Source organism: Pinus tabuliformis, chromosome Q (genome assembly GCF_031772625.1).
Source record: "Pinus tabuliformis cultivar Carrire ecotype Pingquan chromosome Q, CPIR1, whole genome shotgun sequence".
NCBI classification, from domain to species: domain Eukaryota; kingdom Viridiplantae; phylum Streptophyta; class Pinopsida; order Pinales; family Pinaceae; genus Pinus; species Pinus tabuliformis.
The window spans coordinates 813,033,815-813,060,051 of NC_142296.1; the positions used below are offsets into that span (position 1 = coordinate 813,033,815).

The 26,237-nt window shown below is 38.7% G+C and overlaps 1 pseudogene; it reads left to right on the forward strand.

The window, feature by feature from the left end:
- The first annotated feature begins 23,770 nt into the window (after window positions 1-23,770).
- On the forward strand, window positions 23,771-25,034 carry LOC149222142 (uncharacterized; annotated as a pseudogene).
- Window positions 25,035-26,237: the final 1,203 nt, after the last annotated feature.

Here is a 26,237-nt window from a genome sequence, read left to right on the forward strand (position 1 = left end):
TTTGGTGCTAACGTTTACATGCATGTGACGAAGGATGCCAGAAAGAAGTTGGAGCCGACTGCAGAGGTTGGGATATTTGTGGGGTACACTGATACGCCCCACAACTATCGTGTGTATTTGCCAGACAGTGGTAAAACTGTTGTGCGACGGGATATAAAATTTCAGGAGGAGAAAGCCATGAAGTGTTCGATTGAGAGGGAGCTACACTTGCATGCAGATGAGGAGCTATTAGTTCCTAAGGATGAGCTTCAGGACGTGGATCAGCCACAGGATGAGGTTCATGGAGTGGAAGAGACCACTCATGCAGCGCCAACCATCAGAGGGCGAAAGCGCTTGACAGAAGCTGAGCGACTGGCTCAAGATGCAGAGAAAGTTGTAGGACCACCTACAGCCCAACGCAGGCAGAGACAGTCACCTGATCGGTACACTGGATACATGGCTCTTATGAGCAAGTGTGTTGTAACTGAGCCATCCTCTTTCGAGGAAGCTGTGGAGGATCCCGCATGGGTAGACGCCATGGTGGAAGAGTATGATTCTATTGTCAGAAACAGTGCATGGGAGATTGTTCCTAGACCGGAAGGGAAATCAGTGGTGGGTTCGAGATGGATCTACAAAGTTAAGCAGGAAGCTGACGGGAGTGTGGAGAAGTACAAGGCAAGATTTGTTGCCCGAGGCTTTTCACAGATTGAGGGGATCGATTATGAGGAGACCTTTGCACCTGTCGCAAGGTATTCTTCCATACGGACGATTCTTGCTCTCTCAGCGCAGATGGGATGGCACATTCATCAGATGGATGTGAAGATTGCGTTCCTCAACGGAGTCATTGAGGAGGAGGTGTACATTGAGCAACCCGAAGGCTTTGAAGTCTTCAGCAGCGAGTCGCATGTGTGCAGGCTCAAGAGAGCGTTGTATGGGTTGAAGCAAGCACCACGTGCTTGGTACACACGGATAGACAGCTATTTCACAGGACTTGGATTCTCCAAGAGCGAGGCGGATCCGAACCTATACCAGATTGTGGTGGAGGGTAAGTTGCTTATCATTGTACTGTATGTTGATGATTTGATTCTAACGGGTGATGAGCTGTTGATACTGTCATGCAAGAAGGATCTTGCTACAAAGTTTGAGATGAAGGATTTGGGCCTCCTTCACTATTTCCTAGGATTGGAAATATGGCAGCGCAGTGGTGGACTGTTTGTTTCTCAGGGCAAGTATGCTCGGGAGATACTGGAGAAGTTCAACATGCATGGCTGCAAGCCTGTTGATACTCCTCTTCCTGGAGGTTGGAGGAAGGAGGATGCCACTTCGGGAGAAGAAGTGGATGCCACTGTTTATCGACAGTTGGTGGGGTCGCTGATGTATTTGGTCAATACACGACCTGATATATGCTATGCAGTTAACCAGCTTTCACAAGCTATGGTTAAGCCTACCAAGCTCTTCTGGAAGGCGGGCAAGCATGTATTGCGCTACTTGAGAGGCACATCGGGATATGGTTTGTGGTACAGACAGGAGGATGAGGTGAAGCTATGTGGCTTCACGGATGCAGATTGGGCAGGGAGCCCAACGGACAGAAAGAGCACATCAGGAGGGGTCTTCAGTATCGGATCGACAGTAGTTTCTTGGTACAGCAGGAAGCAGAGATCTGTGTGGATGAGGATGATCCTGGTCGGGTTTTTCGGGTCCAAGCACATCAGGTACCATCATATCAGAGATTGTGTGCAGCGGAGGATCATGTTACTTTCGTACATTCCAACGGAGGATCAGGATGCTGATATTCTGACGAAGGCTCTCACTAGGAGCAAATTCGAGTACCACCGAGGCAGGATAGGGGTTGCTGATAATCCATATCTTGTCGAGAGGGAGTGTTGAGATTGCAACAAGATGATGGAGCTTAGTGAAAAGAGTCGCCTTCACTAAGTGGGCCCGCAGGCTATTTTTGGCGCAAGTCTATTTTTAGACTATGTCTATTTTTAGACATATGGATCATGTCTATGTTTATGGATGATTGATCAAGTTGGGAAAATAGATGGACTTCTATTTTTGATGAAAGTGTGAGTGATCACAGTGTGAGTGATAAAAGTCTATTTTTAGACTGGCTGTCAAAAATAGAAAAGTCAAATATTATTATCTCACAATAATATTTGGACTATAAACTTAATCCTATTCTCTTGGAGCACTTCAGTTTGAGCTACAGAAGTGGCACATGCAGCTGTCAGAAGGAAATATGCTTTTCTTATGAGTCAGTTGAGTTGTTGCATGCATGACTTCAGTTAGAACTCAATCAGTTGAGTTTGGTGGAGTTGATTGTGGAGTTGATGGAGTTGTGTTCAGTTTAGCTTTGTTAAACTGGTTGTATTTAGTCTAACTGGCAAATAGACTAGAGATGAGTTGAGTGAATTAGTTATTAATTAATTCACAAGTTATTAACTCATAATACAACTAATGAATACATCAGTTAACTCAGTTGCATGTCAGTGCATGTTCAGTTCAACAGGGACAGGTGGTAGAGAATCAGATTGCTATCAGTTGTGACTATAGTTGTGCACCAGATCTTGCACAATCAAGGGATTGAGTATGCCAATGAGTTTGCTCACGTATTTGGCCCACATTTTAGCCTTTGCTCACGTCCACAAAGCGTGAGTGACTATTTTGCAGGTGAAAAACGAGTTTGGGAAGCCATTCTCATCAGTTCTTGAGCAGGTATTGAGCAGTGGAGGCAGGCAAGCAGTGGAAGAGATTTGGAGATCAGATCTGAGCTGTATTGTGTGTAACAGAGGTGGAGATACTTGTGAGAAGTATTATGTTGTGTAATGTTACATGACTCAATCATTAATATACATATAGTTGGGGTTTTTAGCGCGATGCTTTCCCCGGGATACATACTGTGTTAATGTGTGAATGCTCTTGATGTTTTATTGTTATTGATGCTGCTATATTGTTGATCAACGTAGAGGAGCTTATGTATTGTGTATGTTTTCCGCAATAGTACATGATCAGGATAATCTCCATTGAATATGTGTTAAATTATTCAAAATTTCTACATGGTGTTGAAACGATTTTAAGAAGGTGCCTCACGCATGAGGAGGCTGAAAAAGCTTTGAATGAATGCCATTCAGGTGCTTGTGGGGGGCATTTATCTGGTTCCACAACTGCACAATAAATCTTACGAGCTAGTTACTTCTAGCCAACTATATTCAAAGATTGCATACTTGCTGTCAAAAAGTGTCATGCTTGTCATATTTTTTATCGTAAAACAAGATTACCACCTGCACCATTGCATCCAGTCATTGTTTTTGGCCCATTTGCAAAATGGGGCATTGATTTCATGACATGTAACCCCACCTCGGCCAGGGAGCATGGGTATATTATAGTCGTTGTCGACTACTTTACCAAATGGGCCGAGGTGATGCCTACATTGAATAATAGTGACGAAACGACTGCTCTCTTTTTTTCAATCATGTGGTTTCTAGATTTTGTGTGCCACAAGCGATAGTCACAGATCATGGGTCACATTTTCACAATCACATGATGATCAAGTTAACTACCAAGTTAGGATTGTCTCATGATAGTTCTACTCCATATTACCCACAGGCTAACGGACAAGTTGAGGCAATTAACAAAGTCCTTAAGCGCATGCTGGGAAGAATGATTGGATTCCATAAGCGGAATTGGCATTTAATCCTGTACTCAACTTTGTGGGCCTACCAGAGCTCGGTGAGAAATGCGACCGGATTTACGCCTTTTCAATTGGTGTATGGTTTGGAAGAAGTCTTACCAATTCAATGTGAAATCTCATCCCTCAAGCTCGCAATTGACCTGCTACCCGACACTTTTGAAGAAGAAGCTCATTTCTTGGAATTAATCCATCTAGATGAAACACGTCGTGATGTCGCATTGGCTAACGAAGCACATAAGAAACACATCAAGGAACAATATGACAAAAATGTTAAGCCTCGTGTCTTCTAAGAAGGTGATCCGGTCTTGCTTTATGATCAGGATTCTGAAAAATTAGGAGCAGGGAAATTTGAACCATTATGGATGGGTCCTTATATTGTTAAAAGGAGCCTACGAGTTAGTCGATTATGATGGGATTCCATTGTCGTAGCCCCGGAATGGGTTGTATCTTAAACGTTACTATGCTTTATTAAGTGTAGTAAAACTCATTGTATATATTCTTTCATTGCATTTTTATGTGTTAGTTTTTCTTTTAGAGTTTCAATTTGGTTAGGTAATCCACTTCACATTTGTTGTAGATGTCAAACTTTTTAGAACCATTTATTGGGTATGCCGACGGAGCTAGTCATAGTATGCAGAACTTATCTTTTGCAGCCTCGGCCATCTTCGCTCCAAGCGGTGAGTTAGTGAGTTTCAGAGGGATATGTATTGGTCGATTGAAAAAAAACATCGCTGAGTATAGCACGTTGATTGAACTCCTCTCTGATGCCATTTCACATGGCATACGCCGAATCATTGTTAGGCTAGATTCACAACTTGTCATTCTACAACTTACTGGCGTTTATTTCATCTGAAACCTAGCTATTCATCACATGTTCCTAAGAGTTAGAATTTTGGAAAGACATTTTGATTTCATTCAATATCAACATATTTCCAGAAATTTAAACACATTGACTAACTCTTTAGCAAACTATGTGTTAAATAGACATTTGCAACATATGTAAAGAAAGCATTTCACATCATCATTTGCATAGGATTTCATCACTTAACCACAATAAAACTCTGAAAGTCAAATAGATAGTTGTTTATAAGTTTTCACAAATATTTTGTGTCCAAGACAAAATTGGTCATCTGACCCCAGAAACTCAAAATGAATGCAGAAAAACATCCTAGACTAGTGTTGCTGATGATAACAGGTCACCGCCTGTGCTATCATACACAGGAGCCTCGTCCAACGACTCGGCACACCAGTGGTATGGTGCTACAGCCTCATGGGTAACTCATCAATCCAGACATCCAGGATGCTGAGAGTTAAGCTCTCCACATGATCTTGCAACTGAGCCAAGGTCTCGACTATGTCCAAATCTCTAAGGACTTCCCTCCCGACAGCTCCCTCCAATGGAACATCTGCTTCCCATGGGCGTGCCACAGGCCAAACTAGTCCAAAATTTGCATACACATATGAGTTCATTTTTTCTTGGTAACAATCAAAAAGCAAAAAAAATGGAAAACTCAAAAAGAAAAAAGTGTGGTCAAATCAATTTACCGATAGCACTCCACTGCTCCCCGACTGGTAATGCTAAATCTGGATCGCCTCGGAAATCCATCCCTACATATGGATATTCTGCAAAAGCCATCTCCTGATGGTTGAACCACTCGAAGAAGGTAGATGAAAAATAGATATGTGACTGGCCAGCATGCCTAGCCATAAGGTCTACCCATTGTTGCATCCATGGTTCTCTCAGTCCAGGCACTCCCAGAGAAATGTTTTGTGGTTGCATGAGCGGGATTCTTTCCAAAGCAAAGGAAATCAAAATGGACCCATAACCAAAATTTTTGGTCCTTCCAGCCTTCACTTTGGACAGTTGATCTTTCATAAGTGGAAGTACCACCTCACACCAGTTGAATACCTTCGGTTCCAGGCATTCCAAGGCATACTGCATGTAAGATCTGTTTGCTAAATGTAAAGCTGCACTGCCAGCCAATCTAGCAAGGGTAAAGAGAATAGTCCTCAAAGGTCGATCAATAACATCTCGGATATGAATCTTTCCATCTCTGCTAGGTTGGGATCCTTCCCGACAAAACTGACGAATATAATCTCTCACCGATTCGCCTCCTCGGGCGAGTCCTGATAATGAAAGTGGGGCACCCCACCTCGATAAACCTGTCAAAAAATAAATATCCTCGATGGTGATAGGAATAGATTTACCCCTGATCTGGAACACCTAGTCAATAGGATCCCAAGCATGAACAAGATACTGCAGCAAATCCATCTGTTGTCTCATGCTGGACAAGCGGAAAAACTTTAGCAAACCACAATTACTTAATGCATTTACTGTGCCCTATTCATTTAAGGCAATCATGTCCTGCTCTTCATGCTCACGTTCTTGCCATGTAACGACCATTTTGATCCAATGAATACCTGAAACACAATCAGTAGGAAAATTAAGATCCAATTTGGTGAAAAATCAATTCAAAATTTGATGAAAAACAACTGTTCAAACTTGGTGTTTTGCGCCCATCGCACTTAGCCCTTGAGGAAGGTGCTATGCATAGAAGGTTTCCTCTTAGCAGTCCAGTATGCATCACACTTTTCACTAGGGGTAGGGTGCGATGGTTAAAAAATGAAATTTTAAACCCTAGAGGACTAGAAAACTGAGAAAAGTTGCCTAAAACTGAAAAATAATGGAATAGAATTTAAGAGCATAAGGTTAGCTCCTACCTGGTCCTAACAGTGCAAGAAATGATCCACAGAATCTCTCGCAATCGACTGGTGAAATTTGGGGGAAAAACTGCTTCAGAGCTCTAAAATCCAATGTTAGAAATGAAATAGTGAAAATAAATTGTTAAAACTTGTTTTTATGCTTACTTTTTCATGTACATCAAGTAAATTTTTATTTTATTCATTTTTTCATCCATAAATATGTATTTTTAATCATTTTGATGGAGTTTTGAGTAGGGTGAACAATTGAGAACAGAATCTGATGTGCTAAACGGTGAATTGAGCATCTTTGACTACCAAGCAAACTTTTCATTTTCTTTTCAAGCTTTGATTTAAAAATGAAAAGAAAACTATATAGTCCTCTTTAAAATCTTTTCAAACTCTTTAAACATGAAAAGATAGTCGAGTGCTTGTCTCTTCCAGCTTGTTAAAGTATTGGAAACGATATCCCTCTTATTTTAATGAAACCTTTTTCAGACCTGAGGGATTATTTTACAAAAAAGAACTTATGGAGTTTTCTTTTCGTCTCTTTTCAAACTCTCTAAACTTGAAAAGGACCGAGTTATCCTTGTCATTAAACTCATTAAAATAATAGCGACAAACTTGTCCATCTAGACGAGACCAAGTTTCACCGTCACTAGAGTCGTTAAAACATCGAATAGTGATGGGTTTGCCTGAAGGGTGAATTATAGAACAAGCATATGTTATTCTCCTCAAGCTTTATAAAAAATAAAGAGGTATTGGTCAGTAATGACTAGGGAAAAAGGGGAAAAATCTTGAAAACTTATGGTAGCAAGTCACTCTTGAACATGACACTTTCACTTCATCTCCGTGATTGAGTTGGGTTGGGTTATTCCGTTTACTGGTCATCATACCATTGGTCTATCACACCATCCATATTTTTGGGTTAACGCTACCAATTCATCTCAGTGTCACCGATATGTTCAAGAGAAGTCATCCAGTTAAAGTCTCATCCATTGCAATACCACAAACCTTCATTTTCATGACCGCCATTCCTGAACCTTGTGTCATTAGTTCGTTTTCATCTCCAAAATCATTTACTTTGTTTCGTGTCGTAGATGTGGGATACATCAAGGCCCTCCTACGACGAGTCGCTTCTTGTCGACATCAGCTCATTATCCAAGAAGTTGACTTAGAAACACCCTTTCAGTGCTTTGAAGCTTGCATACATCAATGGCAAGTTTCTCTCTTCCGGCGACAGGTTGACATCAATGGCCTTCGACTGAAAGATTTTGCGTGGTGTTCGACATCAAATCATCTATTCACACCATGTGAAATGTACTATAGTACCTTGAGGATCATCATCATTATCGGTGATCCCTCTCGCGTCTGTTAACAGCTTACATCATTGGCTGGTAATCAGACGATGTCTCTCCATGTTCGACCTCAGAACATCTTTTCACATGGTTTGACTTGTACATTGAGTGAAGATTGAACGAGTTTGAAGACCCTGGATCTAGTTTCATCCATCCGGGCTGCAATGTACAAAAGCATCAAATGTACGAAGGCTTTACACAGATGGTCATCCAATCATGGATTACAAGTCTATATCTGCAAATGACTGTCTGATCTATGTACATGTAATGAAAGTTTATAAAGATGAGCATATTATCATGATGTATTGTATTGTAATTGATGCAGGTCACCTTCTAGTTCGAAACTTCCGATCCTCATGATATAACATTTCACCCGACATGAACATTTACAACCTCATGCTTTAGGGGGCAACTATTATAAACAAATTTGGGCACATCAACCCCAACTCACATGTCAATGTATTAGGGTTCATCAACCCCTAAAATAGTTATTTTATGCCCTAAAGGAACTAAGTCATCTGAATGCCTCATTCCCCAAAAGTTCCATCTCAAAAATCATCTAGAAAGTGCGAATCATTGATGAAAGCCCTGTGTTAGGGTGTTATGCATAGCAGGTATTGCATTGTCAAAGTGTTATGCATCGCAGTTTGGCCCTCTAGTAGGTGCGATGGGTGAGGTAGGACAAAATTCCTGGAGAGTTTGAGAGTTGGTTGCTCATGGAAACTTCTAGAAACTTCTTCTGTGCCACTTGCCCCTCTGAATTTGCCCAAGGATGACTAAGGGAATTAGGAAACCACCTCCAATTCCTCTCTTTCATGGAACTAATTACTAAAATTAGAAAGGAATTCATCATCCCCATTGATGACTCAACCTCCTGCAATCATCTATAAAACGATCTCTCATCCAAGAGATTAGAAGGTTGAATTATTCTGAGTTGTAAGGAAGTGCTGCTAGTTTCAGTATTAAGGAGAGAGCATTGTGTTATTGTTGGTTTGTTCTTGTTGATTCATGAGGTGAAGAAGGCTTGAAGCTAAGAGGATGGCGCTGGATCAAACTTTTTATGGGTTGTAATTCTCCTTGTTATTAATAAAGTTCTTCAAGATTTTTCCCAATTGATTATGTTAATTGTAAATGCATTCATTTGTTTATCATATTTCTGATTCTATGATATTTATGCTATGCTGGATCATTATGCTTTGACAGGTCTTTGTTTCTGTAGCTGTGTAGGTACTCTCCAAGCGTGTTAAGTACGAGGAGGAGTTACGGAATCGACCAAAGGAGAGGGAGATCAAGCGAGGATTCAAGCGAAAGTTACAGGTTGGTCTTTCATAATCTCTTTCTTATCTATCGCTCATAGGAAAGATAGTGAATTGCTTTGACTGTTGTTTCTAGGTTAGCTACCAAACCTAGAGGGCTAGCATTTCTTAGAAATACTAGTTTTCCCATAAACACTTGGTCAAATTGCTTTCTAAGGCTAAGGAACAAGATTTTGTGTCATCAAGGAGATTGATTCTTCACCAAGAGAAAGAGACAACAGAAAGGAGGGAGGATTCTCAGATATGAATAATCAAATTGCAATCAGATTAACTCCTATCCTTTCATCAAACAATGCTTTGAAGATGTTCACTATTTGGAATTTTGCAAAAGAGTAAGTGAAGCAGGGTTTTATGAGTAGCTGACAGATTGGGTGGCTACACACTTGAAAGGGGAGACTACTGTCATTGCTGTTATTGAGTTTAGCTTCTCAATGGCCTCCATCTCACCAGCCACTGGTTTACCAGATAATGGGGAATACTGGTTCAAGGGAATGAGTCTAGATCTTGAAAACTATAAGCCTTTCTTAAAGACTCCATACAGAGACACACTTACTCACCTTATGCCTTTCATATGTTTGCTTGAGAAGTATTCTCCTTTAATGAAGACCATCATGAGGTTCTTTACCTGTGAAGGTAGATTCTCAAGGTTGTATGCATATCACATTCGCCTCTTGATGCACTTCACATCTCAAAATCCATTCAACATGTGCAATTACTTGTTCAGGAGTATTTCAAAAATGTCTGAGAAGATAAAATTGAAGGACAAAGAGCACTCTCCAAGCATGTTCCATCATAATCTCATCAAAACCATTGTCCTTCATCAGTTGGTAGAGATGGGTACGGCTTGGGAAGCCTTCTTAGAAATAGCTCTAAAATGGCATGAGGAAAATGTAGCATCTCAGTCCACAAGCACACCAAAACAAAAAACAGAGATGGGGTCATCTAGCAAACCAGTAGAGAAGATTTAGCTACCTAGGCTAGAGGTCACCAAAGTGTATAAGAAAAGGCATAGTGTTGGGTCCCTATAATACTAGTGATTACCCCATTACTATTGTAGTTATACCCCTTATTTATATTTTTGTGCTCCTATTACCCCCATGTTGTTATTTCTGTGCCCCATAGAATCCCTCTATTGTTATTTTTGTGGCTTTATATTATTATTGTTAGGTCGGCTGGATTATATTGTGACTCCTTAGACTCCTATATATAGAAAGGAGGTTTTGTCATTTGAATCATCCAAGAATTGTTCATTTATGTAATGTAAAGGAGGTTTCCCCCTCGAAGAGGCTGAATTCTAAGGCGTTGATCTATCTTTTCTATCTTTTCTTGAGCTGGTTTCATAACATTTGGTATCAGAGCTTTGGATTCTAGGGTTTCGCTACTCCAAACAGGTCATCGTGGCATTTTCGCTATAATTTTTTTCCTGTGACGTTTCAGAAGTCGCAAAAAAACCCATTTGAGAAGAAATCGTGCTGAACCTTGGGTCCAAATTTCAGAGCTTTTCACGTGATATTTGCGGAGATATTATCTGAGGAATTTGGTCTTTTTACAGACTCCTAAATTACATTCAAAACAGGTGACCTGAGGAAAATCGTCATAACTTTCTCTATGGGAATCGGATTGAAATTTCGTAAGAAGTTACAGAAAGAGGACGGACTATAGTTTCTTGTGTGCATGTTTCATATCCAAAGGTTCAAACAGTGACTCGTGGCATGTCGTACAAGTTTGCTCTACTGAACTAGTCTAGAAGCAAGTCACTGTGGGAGATTTCACATAACTCTTCCTTGGAGAATCCAATTTGGGTTAGACTTGTGCCATTGGAAAGAGGACGCAGAAGGCTACTATAGATCACAATTTCAGAACTGGATGATCCGAAATTACAGAGATACATCAGATTCAATATCAGGCTTCTATAAAGTGAAAAAAGGTGTGTAGTTTTTTTTTTTAATTTTTGCGTAAGCTTGGTTTAACGGAATTCAAAGGGCATAGTAAAGCATTATTATCGGTAACTGATGCCCCGAGGAAAGAAAATGCAAACACCTAGTAAGGAACCTGAAAGCTCTAGCATGACTCATGAAGAAGAGGAAGAAATGCTACATGATATATCAAAATTACAAGAACAAGTGCAACAAATGTCACGCTCACAAAAGCTAACAGAAGCTAAGATAAATGGCATGGAATCTAAGATAAATGGCGTGGAATCTAAGATAAAGGGCATGGAATCTAAGATGGATGATTTGAAGACAGACATGGCAGATTTGAAGACAGATTTGACAAATTTTCTACAAGAAATACTTACTAATGGTGAAAAGGTTGTAAAGGAAACTCATGATGTGAACAAAAGTAATGTTAATCATGATTCCATAGACTCTAATGTTGGATCGAAGACCCACCATATTCCAAAAATCGATATGAGGAAGTTTGATGGCAAGGATCCCGCCACATGGATATTACGGATGGAGCAGTTCTTCGATCTCAATAATGTGCAAAACACACAAAAGGTACGTATGGAAACTGTATATTTGGAACCAAATCAGTTTGTATGGTATCAATGGCTTTTCTCTCATAAAAAATTTATCACTTGGGCAACTTTTACAGAAGAATTGATAGCACATTATGAAGATACAAAAAGCAACACTTTTTTTAGCCAATTGATAAGTCTCAAACAAAAGGGTTCAGTAATGGAGCACATTGAGGAGTTCCAAAAATTGAACATAAGGGTAAAAGATATTCCAGAGGAGCATAGGATTGATGTGTTCATAGGGTCTTTAAAGGATAATATCCAACATGATGTTCGCCTTTGGGAACCTGATTCATTAGAGAAGGCATTCAGGTTAGCAAGAAAAATGGAAAACAAAATTATGGCAACCAGGAAGCATACCACTCACAACTATAAAGACAGAAGTGTTGTTGCCCCTAGTCTTCCACAACATATAAGGTTGACACCACAACAATTGGAAGAAAAAAGAGCAAAAGGGCTTTGTTACAGTTGTGATAGCAAATACACTAAAGGTCATAAGTGTGCTAAGAAGAAATTATTCTACATAGATTATGAAGAGGAAGAAGAAAAGAAGCAAGAAAGGTCAAAAGAAGAAGATATACTCCAGGAACAAAGCCTAGATGAAGAACAGATAAATCTGACCATATCTTGTAATGCATTGGCGGGAATTACCACTCCTCAAACCATCAAGATAGAAGGACAAATCAAGAAGAAAAAGGTAATAGTGTTGATTGATTCAGGAAGCACCCACAATTTTATTCATTGTAGGGTAGCAAAAGAATTGAATTGCTTCCTATATCCAGCACCAGAGTGTCAAGTGATGATTGCAAATGGAGGAACAATAAATTGCTCTGGAAGGTGCCATAATATCAAGCTATCCATGGGAGAATATGTATTGACTAGCCCAATGCTTTCCATTCCAATGGGAGGTGCTGATGTTGTACTAGGAGTCCAATGGCTACAACCCTTGGGTACAATAGCTTTTAATTTTCAAGAACTATTCATCAAATTTTCTACGAAAGGAAAGGAAGTTGAATTAAGGGGTATTGTAGGGAAACCAGGAAAGATAATCAACTCTAATGGTATGACAAAGCTTCTAAAAAAGGAGCAAAGAGGTGTAATTGCACAATTATGTTCGCTAGATGTTTCCACATTGGAATCATCTATTTCTCCAGATCTCCAAAAAGTCGTGGACAATCATTCCAAGGTATTTGAGACTCCTAAAGGTCTCCCACCTATGCGTGATCATGATCATGCTATTCATCTGATTCCAGGAAGTGTTCCTCCAAACATCAGGCCGTATAGATATCCCTATGTCCAAAAAAGTGAAATTGAACGTATGGTTGCAGAAATTTTAGAGGCTGGTATAATTCAACCAAGTCAAAGTTCTTTCTCTGCTCCAGTAGTATTGGTGCACAAGAAGGATGGATCATGGCGCATGTGTCCGGATTATAGGGAGCTCAACAAGCTCACTATTAAAGATAAGTTCCATATTCCTGTCATTGATGAATTACTGGATGAATTGCATGGATCAATTTACTTCACCAAGTTGGATCTTCGTTCCGGATATCATCAAATCAGAATGAAGATTGAAGACATTCCGAAAACGGCATTTAGAACTCATGAGGGTCATTATGAATTTTTGGTCATGCCTTTTGGCCTTACCAATGCACCTTCAACATTTCAAGGTTTGATGAATTCAATTTTCAAACCATTCCTTAGAAAATTTGTGTTAGTATTTTTTGATGATATACTAATCTACAACAAGTCTTGGAAGGATCATGTTGAACATGTTGTCAAGGTGCTACAACTATTGGAGGAGAAACAATTATATGCAAAAAGATCCCAATGTTTCTTTGGAGTCCAGGAGGTGGAATATTTGGGTCATATTGTATCTCATGAAGGAGTTAAGGTAGACCCTATCAAAATTAAAGCCATTAAGGAATGGAAAATCCCCACATCCATAAAGCATCTACGAGGATTTCTTGGGTTGATAGGGTATTATCGCAAATTTGTTAAGAATTATGGGAGAATAGCAGCACCTCTAACAACATTATTGAAGAAAGATGCATTTTCATGGACTCCGAAAGCAACAAAGGCCTTTGAACATCTTAAAGAGGCAATGTGCCAAGCACCGGTCTTAGCTACACCGGACTTCACAAAAACCTTTATTGTGGAATGTGATGCTTCAGGAAATGGAATTGGTGTTGTTCTAATGCAAGATGAAAGACCCATTGCTTTTGAAAGTCGTCCAATCAAGGGAAAGTTTTTAAGCAAAGCTATTTATGAGAAGGAAATGTTGGCAATACTCCATGCACTTAAGAAATGGCGACCCTACCTAATGGGAAGACACTTCAAGGTAAAAACAGATCATGATAGCCTTAAATACTTTTTAGAACAAAGATTATCCTCTGAAGAGCAACAAAAGTGGGTCACAAAGATGTTGGGTTATGACTTTGAAAGCATCTACAAAAAAGGGAAGCAAAATGTGGTGGCAGATGCACTCTCAAGAAAGGATGAGGATGTGGAAGAATTGTTGTGTGCCATTTCTATTATCCAACTAGATTGGATAAACGAAGCAAGGGAGGAATGGAAGGATGATGAAGAAGTGTGGGCACCTATTCGAAAGCTACAACAAGATTCCAGTACGTCTGATACATTTAGCTGGAAAAATGATTCATTATGGTACAAAGATCGCTTATACCTCTGTAAGAATTCCCAGCTAAAACAAAAGATTCTTATGGAGTTGCACACTTATCCCTTAGGAGGGCACTCAGGATTTTTAAAAACTTACCGTAGGGTTAAGAAGAAATTCTTTTGGGATGGCCTTAAATCAAATATTCAAAAATTTGTGGCGGAATGTTTGGTTTGCCAACAAAATAAAGTTGAAACAATTAAGACACTGGGTATATTGCAACCTTTATCCATTCCAAGCCAACGTTGGGAGGAGGTTTCAATGGATTTTATCACAGGTTTACCCAAGTCTGGGGGAAAGAGTGTAATCATGGTGGTAGTTGACAGACTTACCAAGTATGCACACTTTTGTGCATTATCACATCCATTTAAAGCTAGTACAATTTCTACTGCATTTATGGAAACAATTCAAAAGCTACATGGAAACCCAAAGATTATTGTAAGTGACAGAGATCCCATTTTCACTGGAAATTTTTGGACAGAATTATTTTCTTGTCTTGGTACTCAGTTAGCTCATAGCTCATCTTATCATCCTCCATCTGATGGGCAAACTGAGATAGTAAACAAATGTTTGGAAGGATATATTTGTTGCTTTGTTTCTGATAAACAGACACAATGGGTCAAATGGTTTCCTTTGGCTGAATGGTGGTATAACACTTCCTTCCATACAGCAACAAAAATGACCCCATTCATGGCACTTTATGGGTATCAACCACCATCCATCACATCATATTTAAGAGAAAATTCTAAGGTTCAGGCAGTGGAACATCACATGGAACATCAACAACAAGTCCTCCAACTCTTAAAGGATAACCTTGTGTTGGCACAAAATAGAATGAAACAACAGGCAGATCAACATCGCAGTGAAAGAAGTTTTGATGTAGGTGATTGGGTATTCCTACGGCTACAACCATATAAGCAAATGTCCCTAAAGCAAGCTAAGAAGGATAATAAATTATCACCAAAATATTATGGTTCGTACAAGGTGTTGCAAAAGATTGGTACTATGGCATACAAATTGGAGCTTCCTGCAGCTTCTTGATTGCACCCAGTTTTCCATGTTTCATGTTTAAAGAAGGTTATAGACGACAAGCTCCCAGTTCAAACAATATTGCCAAAACTTGACGAGGAAGGAAAAATTATATTGGAACTGGAAGTAGTCACAGAAACAAGAACTCGACAGCTACGAAATCGATCAATTTCAGAGTATCTTATCAAGTGGAAGAACTTATCTGCTGAAGATTCCACATGGGAGGATGAGAATTTTATGCAGAAGTATCCAGAACTACGCAAGCGTTGAGGACAACACTTTTTTGAAGGAGAGGGGCATGTTGGGTCCCTATAATACTAGTGATTACCCCATTACTATTGTAGTTATACCCCTTATTTATATTGTTGTGCCCCTATTACCCCCATGTTGTTATTTCTGTGTGCCATAGAATCCCTCTATTGTTATTTTTGTGGCTTTATATTATTATTGTTAGGTCGGCTGGATTATATTGTGACTCCTTAGACTCCTATATATAGAAAGGAGGTTTTGTCATTTGAGTCATCCAAGAATTGTTCATTTATGTAATGTAAAGGAGGTTGCCCCCTCAAAGAGGCTGAATTCTAAGGTCTTGATCTATCTTTTCTATCTTTTCTTGAGCTGGTTTCATAACACATAGGCTTGTGTTTTCTTCTCACAAAGAGAAAGGGGCCAAGCCTTCTTCATCGGCAAAGCAAGCATCAACAGCAAAGGGTAAGAAGACAGTTGAGCATGAATTAGAGATCATTGATCTAGAAGAAGAAGATGAGATTTCAGTCATGAAGCAAACCATCAAGGATAAGGACTACCAAATCAAGGAGCTAGAAATAAACATGGAAAGAGCCAAGTTCATTATATCATTCCTTGAACAGGAAAACAGTCAACTCAAGGCAAAAGAGTTGATCTTAGAAAAGGAAAACGCCAAGTTATTGTAGCAAGTTGGAAAAGGTAAGGAGATCATAGAATCAAGCGAGCCTGAAGGATCAAAAGGTACAGGAAAGAGGAAAAGACCAAGAACCAGAGGTCCCAAGAAAGCTTTGGAAAAGGAACAAAAAAAAATATTGCTCAATGAAGACTTTAACCTAGAAGAGAGGATTGCCCTTGAGATACATCAAGATAAAGAATATTGGCTCAATAGGGTGAATGAACATTTGGAAAAGCTCCTAGAGAAGGAAAATAGAGATAATAAAATGCTCAAACACATGGCACATCATTATAAAGCTCAAAACATGATCACCAATGTCAAAGTGGAACAACTCAAAAACAAGCTCAAGGAGACCAAAAAAGAGCAAAAGGATGAGGGAAACTTGGAGATGCTTGCTAAAGCATCCATGAAGCTTTAACAAACTCATTTTTACACCTTCCCTCCAATTTTGAGCCAATTCTGAGCATTTTGAGTTTTTTGAGAATTTTTTGTCTAAGTTCAGAAAATTGGCCTTTCCAGAAGCGTAGCGCCTTGGTGCTGCACTTTTTCCTTAGGCATCCATTTGAAGAAAAGTTTATATTTTTGGAAAGGTCTTGGCATCCTATAAAAACTCATTTGCCCAGATTTCTCAGAGGTGGCTTAGTTTGGGAGAAAAAGGCAAAATAGTGGCAAAAACTGGCATTCTGGACCATTTTTTGACAGGCGCTACGCTTCTAGAGTGACCTTGGGAGAATGGATTTTTTAAGGTCTTCCCGTGCTCTAAATTCAAAAATTCAAATTGTTATGGAAACTAGACTTGAAGGGCTAGTTGACCATTCTCTCAGATTTTGCATTTTGACCCCTGGAAGGCACCTGAAAATCAGCTCAAAGTTGGCACTGTGCTTCTACATTTTCTGTGTTTTCAAATGTAAAATTTCACTATGTAAAATTTCTAGTTTTTAGTCAGACTTGGTCAAAGTCAAGATTCTCTTTGTAATGGCACAAGTTACGAGGCTAGGTGATGTAGGCATGAATAAATTCATATCATAGGTTGTTTTTGATGTTCATTAGGCCTCATAAAAGAAGAAAACTCCTAATCAAACTCTTCATGAGGTGTTTGAGTTACACCTTCTCACTCTCACCTGTTGGTTGAGAGAATATTGGAGTCAGTTCCTCCACCAAGGAATTCGACTCTTGAAGGTGGGAAAGTGGTCTAGGAGATTCTATAAGTACTATTTCACCTCAAGAGAAGAGGGTTGAACTTTTTGTGAAGGAAGGCTTGCATTGTAATCATCTTTCAGCTAATACAGATACAGGTTGCAGCTATTTTCAAGGAACTCTAGCCCAGTGAGTTCATGGTGTTTGTGCTTCACTCTTTTTGTTTTATCATGGTCTAAACATATTTACATACATTATATTTCTTCTCTTTATGAATACCTTGTGATAAAATACTCAGAATTCTTGTTTTATCAAGCTCTGTTATCTAGGTTTTCATGGTTATATGTTTTGTCTTCTTAAGCTAATGAAATCATTTTTTAATGCTCATTAGTTTCTTCCATTCTATATCCTCTATACTACACTGACAAAATACTCCAATTACACCATGGCTTCTGACATCTAGCTCCTTCTTATGCTTGCTCCTATATTCCCACAGCCTAGACCTACTTGTGGCTCCAAACCCTAAGTTCAACCCTTTAAAAACCAAATTTTCATAAACAAATACACATATCTAGCCTAAAATTCATTTGCTTAAAAGTCATATCATTGATAAGAGACTTACAGAGATCCCTCACATGCTCAGTAGGGCTAGCTACTGAGCTGAAGTGGTTTGAGGTTACCCTTGTCGACTTCCTTTTCAGCCTAGGAGATTGTAAGGACTAACACCAAGGATGTGATGCAGACTTCTATTCTGCAAATAGACTGTTGTGTTGCATGCCTCAGCCCACAAGTGAAGTGGTAGGCCTTGGTCATGCAGCATTTCCTGTGTTTCCCCTACAATAGTTATGTTCTTCCTCTCGGCCACCCCATTCTATTGTGGGTTATGAGCTGTTGTCAACTCTCATTTAATTCCTTCTGCTGCACAGAATTCCTTAAACTCTTGAGAGACATATTCTCCAACATTGTCGCTTCTGAAGGCCTTGATCTTCTTCCCTAACTCTTTCTCGACCAAAGCTTTGAACTCACAAAACTTTGTGAAAGTTTGGTCCTTCTTCTGCATGAAATAAATCCAGCATTTACAAGAATAGTCATCAATGAAAATCAAATAATACCTTTTCTTCACTGTGGATTCCATCGAGAATGGTCCACACACATCAGTATGAACTCGCTCTAAGATAGCCTTTGATCGACTGTCTCGATCATGAAAGGAAGACTTGGTGTACTTTCCCAAGGTACAACCTTTTCATGTGTCAACTTGCTCAAGTATACCTTTGGGAAGTCCTGTAGATATCTGTTGCATTATCTTGAAAGCCCCATGATGAAAATGGCCCAATTGCCTATGCCACAACTCGCCAATGTCTTGGCTTTGCATCAATTCTACTTTTGTACTCATTGTTGCACAATCATCTACCTATAGTTTATAGAGATTCTTCACCTGAATCCCTATCCTCCTGGTCTAACCCGTGGCTATGTGTCTTAGGAACGCCTTTCCTTTACTGAAGACAACTTTGTAGCCTTTGTCCTCAAACATCGCGATCGAAACGAAGTTTTTCTTCAGTCAAGGCACATACTTCACATCTATCAAGGTGATAGGAGCTCCATGCTCCCTCTGAAAAGCAATTGTGCCCACTCCTGAAACACTATACCTTCCGTCGTCACCCATCTCTATGTGCATCTTGAGGTCTTTCTCCTCCAAAGCATTGAATAAACTTTTATCACTAATCATGTGGAATGAGGCTCCACTGTCAAGATACCAGACACAACCCATCATCGATGACACCATGCATGCAATGAGGGTAAAGTCCATTCTTAACTGAGAGGCTAATGCCTCACCTTCCAATCCTTCTGAGGATCCCTTCTTGGACTTCTTCGATGGGAAATTAGTTGCATAATGTCCCATCTCATGACAATTAAAGCATCTCACTTTAGACTTGTCAACATTTTTCCCTCCATGAGAAGAATTCGATTTGGAGTGGGAAGCCTTCCCCTTCCCTTTCCTTTCCTTACTTGCTAAGGCCATATTTTCTTCATCATCATCCTTAGATGAAGAACCATCTCACGTGCTCCTCCTGATCTCCTCTTGCATCATATTTGACCACAGTCGTTCCCAATCTGATAGTTTCTCCCTTCCACTCACAGAGTCCTGGTAGCTATTCCAACTCTTTGGAAGGCCAAGGAGAGCAAGGCTCACCATATCATCATCAACAGTAGTTATTCCCACACTGCTAAGCTCATCTCTATATGTGGTGAGCTTGTTCAAATATGTGGAAATATTATCGCCCTTCTCCATCTTGATTCTTCGAAGCTTATCCTTGAGCACCAATTTCCTATGGTTGCTATTGTTCTGGTAGAGGTCCTTCAATGTCTTCCACATTGAATATGGAGTATCCTTCCCATGGAGACTCGAGACAATATGGTCTCGAACTCCCTCAAGGATGATCTATCTCGCCTTCACCACACACTTCTTCCACTTAGCCAACTCTTGTGCATTAGTTGAAGCTGGCTTTTGGATTTCTTAATCAATGAATTCCTTCAAGCCATTGTCTTCTAATACAGCCTCCATTCTATATTTCCATGCTATGTAATTCAAGCTACCTTCCAAGGCATACTCGAGTCTCAAGCCATAGAATGCCATTGGCCAACCTTGAAGTATGATATGAATTCGATTTGCACCTGCAACCCCGAACTTCAAACTTCGAATTCTCTTCTCAGTATATTGTTCACAACGCCTTTACCATGTAGAAAATTTCTATTAACCTCGCTCTGATACCATGTAGAAAATTTGTTGTAGGTTAACCCAATAATGCAATATAAATCAAAGAAAAATACTATAACCTACTTCTAATATCAATTTACGGAAGCTTAAAGATCGAGCTAAACAATGTAACTAGAAGAAGGAGAATCCATCGCACAATACACATGAAAATACTTTGGGGAAAGCCTCAGCTAAAAAACCCCACTATCTGTATTATCATGCAAGGTGGAAATACATAGGAATTATACAAAGCCTTAGCTCTCACAGCTAGCTAGCTCTCAGTACAATCCTCACAGATGCTCACAGGCAATCCTAGCTTCTCACAAGCCTTCTCATCTGCCATCCAAGCTCCTATTTCCTTGCGTTATTCCTTTGGGATGATCTCCTTCAACCAAGTGGACAAAGTCGATTTACCAAGTGGATGATCTCCTAATCTCACGCACTGTCAAAACTACATAATCCTCAAGGAATGATTCCTTCTGCATGCATGAGTTTCCTTTATAAGAAAACACATGCAACTGATAGTACATTGTCCTTGTCTTTAATCTCAACTGGCTCTTTCTCAAAATAGACATGCATGAGTTTCTGATGAGTTAATCTTCAGTTAACAGGAGCACACTAGTTGAGTGCATGCATGCATCAACTAACTATTAACTCTCTATTAGCTCCTCAAATAGTTTGGAACTAATTTAACTAGACTTAACTCAGTAAACTGAGTTAACTAATTACAACTCAAATATAACTCAATCTTATCTCCTTAATTTAAGGGATAACTCTTGCATGACTTCAGAAAGACTTCTAACTTGAATTTCTCCAACTAATTAATTCAAAATGAATTAATTAATCATTTCCAAGTAGTTGTTAAGACTAAATTCGATTTTAATTCACAATTTAATTCAAGGACAAATTAAATTGGAATATTCTTGTTTCCACATTTCAACACTACGAGCATCTTTTCAGCGGCTTAGAATCTATGATCCAACTTCATCGGATCCCCTCTATAGGAGAAATTGAATGGGTAAGGAGGCAAGATGAGATCTCTAAGGAAGTATAAGAATTTGTAGATACATATAAACAAGAAGCCCATACAGAGCACATGCTAATCACCAAAGAAAATATCATGCGTTATGTGGTAGAACTAGTGAGGATTTACACCAAACTAGTAACCCTGAACGACCAGGTGCATGCCAAACAGACCACCCTCATCCAAGATGCACTCGAGTGCCTACACCGATATTATGAAGATCATTCGAAGATCACTCCCATCGTAGCAGAATACAACCTATTGTGCACCTATTTGACACAACGACTCGATCTAGACATTCTAGAACTTTCCATTGTTAAATTAATAAATTAGGTTGATATCTTATTTTTGTGATTTATGTACTTTGTTAGCATAGAAAAAAAATTTAATACGAAAGGTCATGTGGAATACCAAAAGTCATCAGGTAGATGAAGAGTCATGAGGAAGTTCAAGAGTCAAGGGTAGGCTAGGAGTCACCCTCACTCTATAAATATGCCCTCATGCCTCATTTGTAAGGACCTTTTGTTGAGGGCATTTTTGGATATATATATATATATATATATATATATATATATATATATATATATATATATATATATATATCTATTTCTTGAGAGAACTTATGCTCTTCTAATTAATACAAGGAGTGATTGTATGATTCCACTATTGGATTCCCCAAATATTTTACGTCGTAATGCCATGAGTATTTTCTTCACTTGATGAATCAGATGTTCCTGAGAGTCCTTTGATGTGCTGTCTCTTCATATGTTGTCTCATACTACAAACTTTGTGTTGCTCCGCATGGATGGTATTTGATTCGCTAACTCTATGCTCATGCTGGTGAACTATTTCATTGGTATTGGTATAATCTGTTTTGACTGCATGTTTATTTATGCTCATAGATGTTTGATCATTGTGAATTATTTTACAATTGTTAATCACTTTATCTTGTCAAACATGAGTCTTATTTGAAGCCTGCTAAGAGTTGATCTACATAAGGTTTATGTTGTTTATAGTTTGGCTATTCATGGTTTGTACGTTATAATATATTTTTCAATCATTTCCTTGTGTTTATTGAAGTCCATGCTTTCGATTGAGTTCACATCCTACCTCCGTCTAAAACAAGCTCAAAACACCTTAATGGTAGTCGGGCCTACATACCGGAAGGGATCCCTAACACAAACAGTGTAGGCTCTAGTTGGGAACCTACACTGGGGAGATCCCCCTTTGCCGTTGGCAGAAAATTCTAGCCTGTCAACAAACTTGAAAAAAATCCTGAACAAAATGTATAGATTTTTTAGGAAACTGGACCTTGATGGAAGACCATGTCTAAAAAATAAGAAGCATAAACTCTTGGGAAACCCTGTTGACAGACCCTACAGTCTGTAAAAGACATAGAAAATACTTCCTATTTCCTCTATCCTAAAGGCGATCTCTAAGGATCTCAACAACAAACAATAATGTAAGATTAAAAAATTCAGGGGTAGGGACTTGGAATTCGAGTTGACCACTGACTATTTTATATGTCAATTACTTCTCAGTGGAAAGGAGGCTTATTGCATCAAATTAAATTTATATGCTAGATTTATGGTAGTTTGGCTAGCCTGATCCAAAACTGGTAAATAAACACAATTGATCTTGACATTAAGCCCACTGGGCCTACTACTCTAACCAAACTACAATCCTAGTCCACTATAATGCTTGCCCTAACTACTTCAAGCTAAAGGAATAAAAAACCATGATGCCTCCAATCGATTGAAAATACACAATTTTTTCAAGAATGGAACCCTCATAATGTATCATTAGCACACAAGATAATTCATTAAATATTATACTCAGTGGGGCAAAAATAATTAGCACTTCAACTATGCATTTCATTTTCACACTAACATTTCGTTTGGCTGAATTCAAGGATTATGTGCATGGTAAAGATGTGTAATTATGGTTTGAACCCTATCATTGGGGATTGCTTATCTTTGTGGTTTGATGATCAGATGTGGAGATGGAAAACTTCGCTTTCAAGGTTGTTCACAGTAATGAGAGTATCCACAACAGAAGTCATTTTGAAAATTGACATTTACGCAACTTTATGAATCAAGTTATTTGCAACTTGCAAGATAACCCACAAATAATGTTTGTTGCATAATATTTTTAGTGATTAGCTTTTTCTAGTATGACTATAATTTAAACCAGGAGCCCCATAAGATTCATTGCATACAAAAAATATGCAGAAGATATGATAAAAGATTCAATAGTCGAAACATTGGAAGAATATGACAAGATATTATTAAAGATTTGATTTTTTAATTTATTTGATTAAAGCAACATTGATCTTGCAACTACCAAAGACAACCCTTGCACTACATGAAGACACACACTGAGTAGTTTTGATGTCTCCCTCCAAATATCATTGGGATTCTCTATCGCCTCCTCACAAGATGTAAACATTTATCCAGTGCTTTCTAACATCCCAATCCACACAAAATGTTATAGGCACTAGATTTGTTTCTCATATTGGTATATCTATTTTCTCTGGCACGTTCAATGTATCCTTCTAAATACAATGTGAGCATGTTTTTGTTGTTACTGGTAAGAATTCATGGAGAAACACATCATAAAAATCATGGAGGCCATGCATATTAACAGGTCTTAAATGCCAAAATGAATCCTAAGGAAACAAAAACTCTATTTGAAGTAATGGAATTTATGTCTGCAGATGCAAATGGAGAAAAACCTATCATGTCCCTATGTACAAGTAACATGGCAAGGCTTGGAGTGTAAATAAGGGAACGAAAATTTCTTGCATGTTTCCAAACTTAATTTTGGGTACAAACCTAATCCTTCATGCAAGAAAAATGCTCTATTTCCAATTTCAATTTTCAAGCTGTCATATTTTTAGGCACTATTTATGCTCCAGTGCTTCATGCATGAGAACATCACAATTCCTTTGGGTTTTTATAAGATGGCCCCCAATTTGGAGTAGTTGAGCCTGCGTGCTAACAAGGGTTTGATTGGTGAAATTACTAGGGATTTTGGTAGCTTAAGGGAATTACATTTGTTGACACTCTCAAAATAATCTTCATGGGAGAATCCTACCAGATTTGGGGAGGCTAAATAATATCATGCATTTAATTCTAGATTTGAGTTATAATTCTTTCAAGTGACAAATCTCTCAGGGAATGGGGAGTTTAAGCAAATTGTTGGGCCTTGATTCAAGTTACAACAATCTTAGAGGACCCATTCCATAATCCCTTAGAAATTTAAGGACGTTGTAGAAGCTAGATTTGAGCTCTAATTCCCTCACATGCCACATTCCTACAACTCTTGTAAACCTAAAAAACTTGGAGTTCATAGCTCTCAATAACAATAAGATTACAATTAGGTTCCATCCTTCACTAGGAAGTTTACAGAGCCTCCAGTACTTCATAATAGATAAGAATCCAATTTTTTCTCCATTTCCTATTGAACTTGGAAAGCTCAGAAAGCTTAGGATCTTAGGCTTGCTAGTTCTGGGTACTCGGGTTCAATACTTGTGGCTTATGGCAAACTTTTGAATCTAATATCTTTGATTTTGGAGAACAACAGGCTGTCAAGAAATATTCCTTCCATTATAGGTAATCTTTCTCACATGTACCACCTTAATCTGAGTGGTAACATGTTGTTAGGGGCACTCCCTTTCTCTTCAGAGTTTTTGCACAGGTTAGGTAAGAACATAGACTTGAAGGGGAACTCGAGTTTTTGCATTAATGCCTCCTAGGTTATGCAAAGATCTCAGTACTTGGGTGCGGATGTATGTGGAGCTTTGCCCATCAAAGCAAAGGGAAAATCACCCAATAAATCCATGGTAGTCACACTACATGGGGTGCACTGGAGAATCAATATGTACCTTGTAGTAAGTTGGATAGTATGTGCTTTACTATCTTGAAAAATATATCTTTCTCCCATTCAGAGCCAATTTGCTTTTGGCTTGGAGATCAAGCAGTTGAAGGGCTAAATGCATAGATTGATAAAAATATCTACAGAGATTAATGTATTAGTTGGTTATTGAAATTCTTCGCTATGCTTCATTTCTAGACTAGTAGTGTTGAGCATTTAAGAGAATGCTTTACTAACAAAAGTTCTAGTTTACTTACATTTCAGTGTTCTGAATAAAAGTAATGTAAAAGGTCATGGAATGTATGAGGCAGTAATCCATTGAGTAGAAAATATTACATTATGGATATTGGTGGATGAAATGAAAGCTCAATGTTGATTGGTAAAGTGGGTTTGCTTTGGGCTGGGTAAGTTGTAGAAAAGAGGGCAATGTGCTACTGAAGGCTGGGAATCAAGGGCATTGTAACATCTAATGTAAGAAATAAAATTATAAATCTTTCTTTGTCACACGGCCTCAGCATTCCAATGGAACGCAAATAAAACCATAATTGGCAGAAAAAGGATGTCTTACCATCTTGTAACTTACAGATCTGTTGGTGATGGTTTGGACTACCTCCCAAGGGTATGGGAGAAGTACCCACCTTGAAGTCCCACCATAAGTGTGAAGAGATAAATAAGTCATTGGTATGGAGCTGAACAAGAGATTATAGGTGAAACACATGGGGTTTGTTGAGAAAAACTTGCAGGTTTTATAAAGCTAGCATTTAAGGGATTTCCATTATTAGCGAGCAACATTAGCTTGGGTCTCATTTAACATATAATCTGCAAACAAACTAGTTTTAGTGCCACTTGTAACATAAAAAAGACCACATCTAGAATGTTGAATGTCAAATTGGACTGCAGCTTTTTAATGCCAAGAAATATGAATAGAGATAAGCACAAGTAGAAAGCATGAGTCTAAGAATCATGAAAAAGAAACAGAGATGTAGAATCATTAATATAATAAGGCTCAAATTATACGTAAAAATCCTATTGAATTGAAACTTAGAAGTTTAAATAAATCCATATGCTCTAAAGGAATGCACACATACATGGACAAAGAGAGAGGCAGATTAATTATGACTTTAACAAGAAAAGTTATGACCATTTCCATGAAGCATCACAATGAAGTCTTCTCTGTCAACTAATGTCATATAGAATTAAATAACAAATTAACAATCAAAAGTTGGAGTTTTCTTAGCATATTTTATAAGGA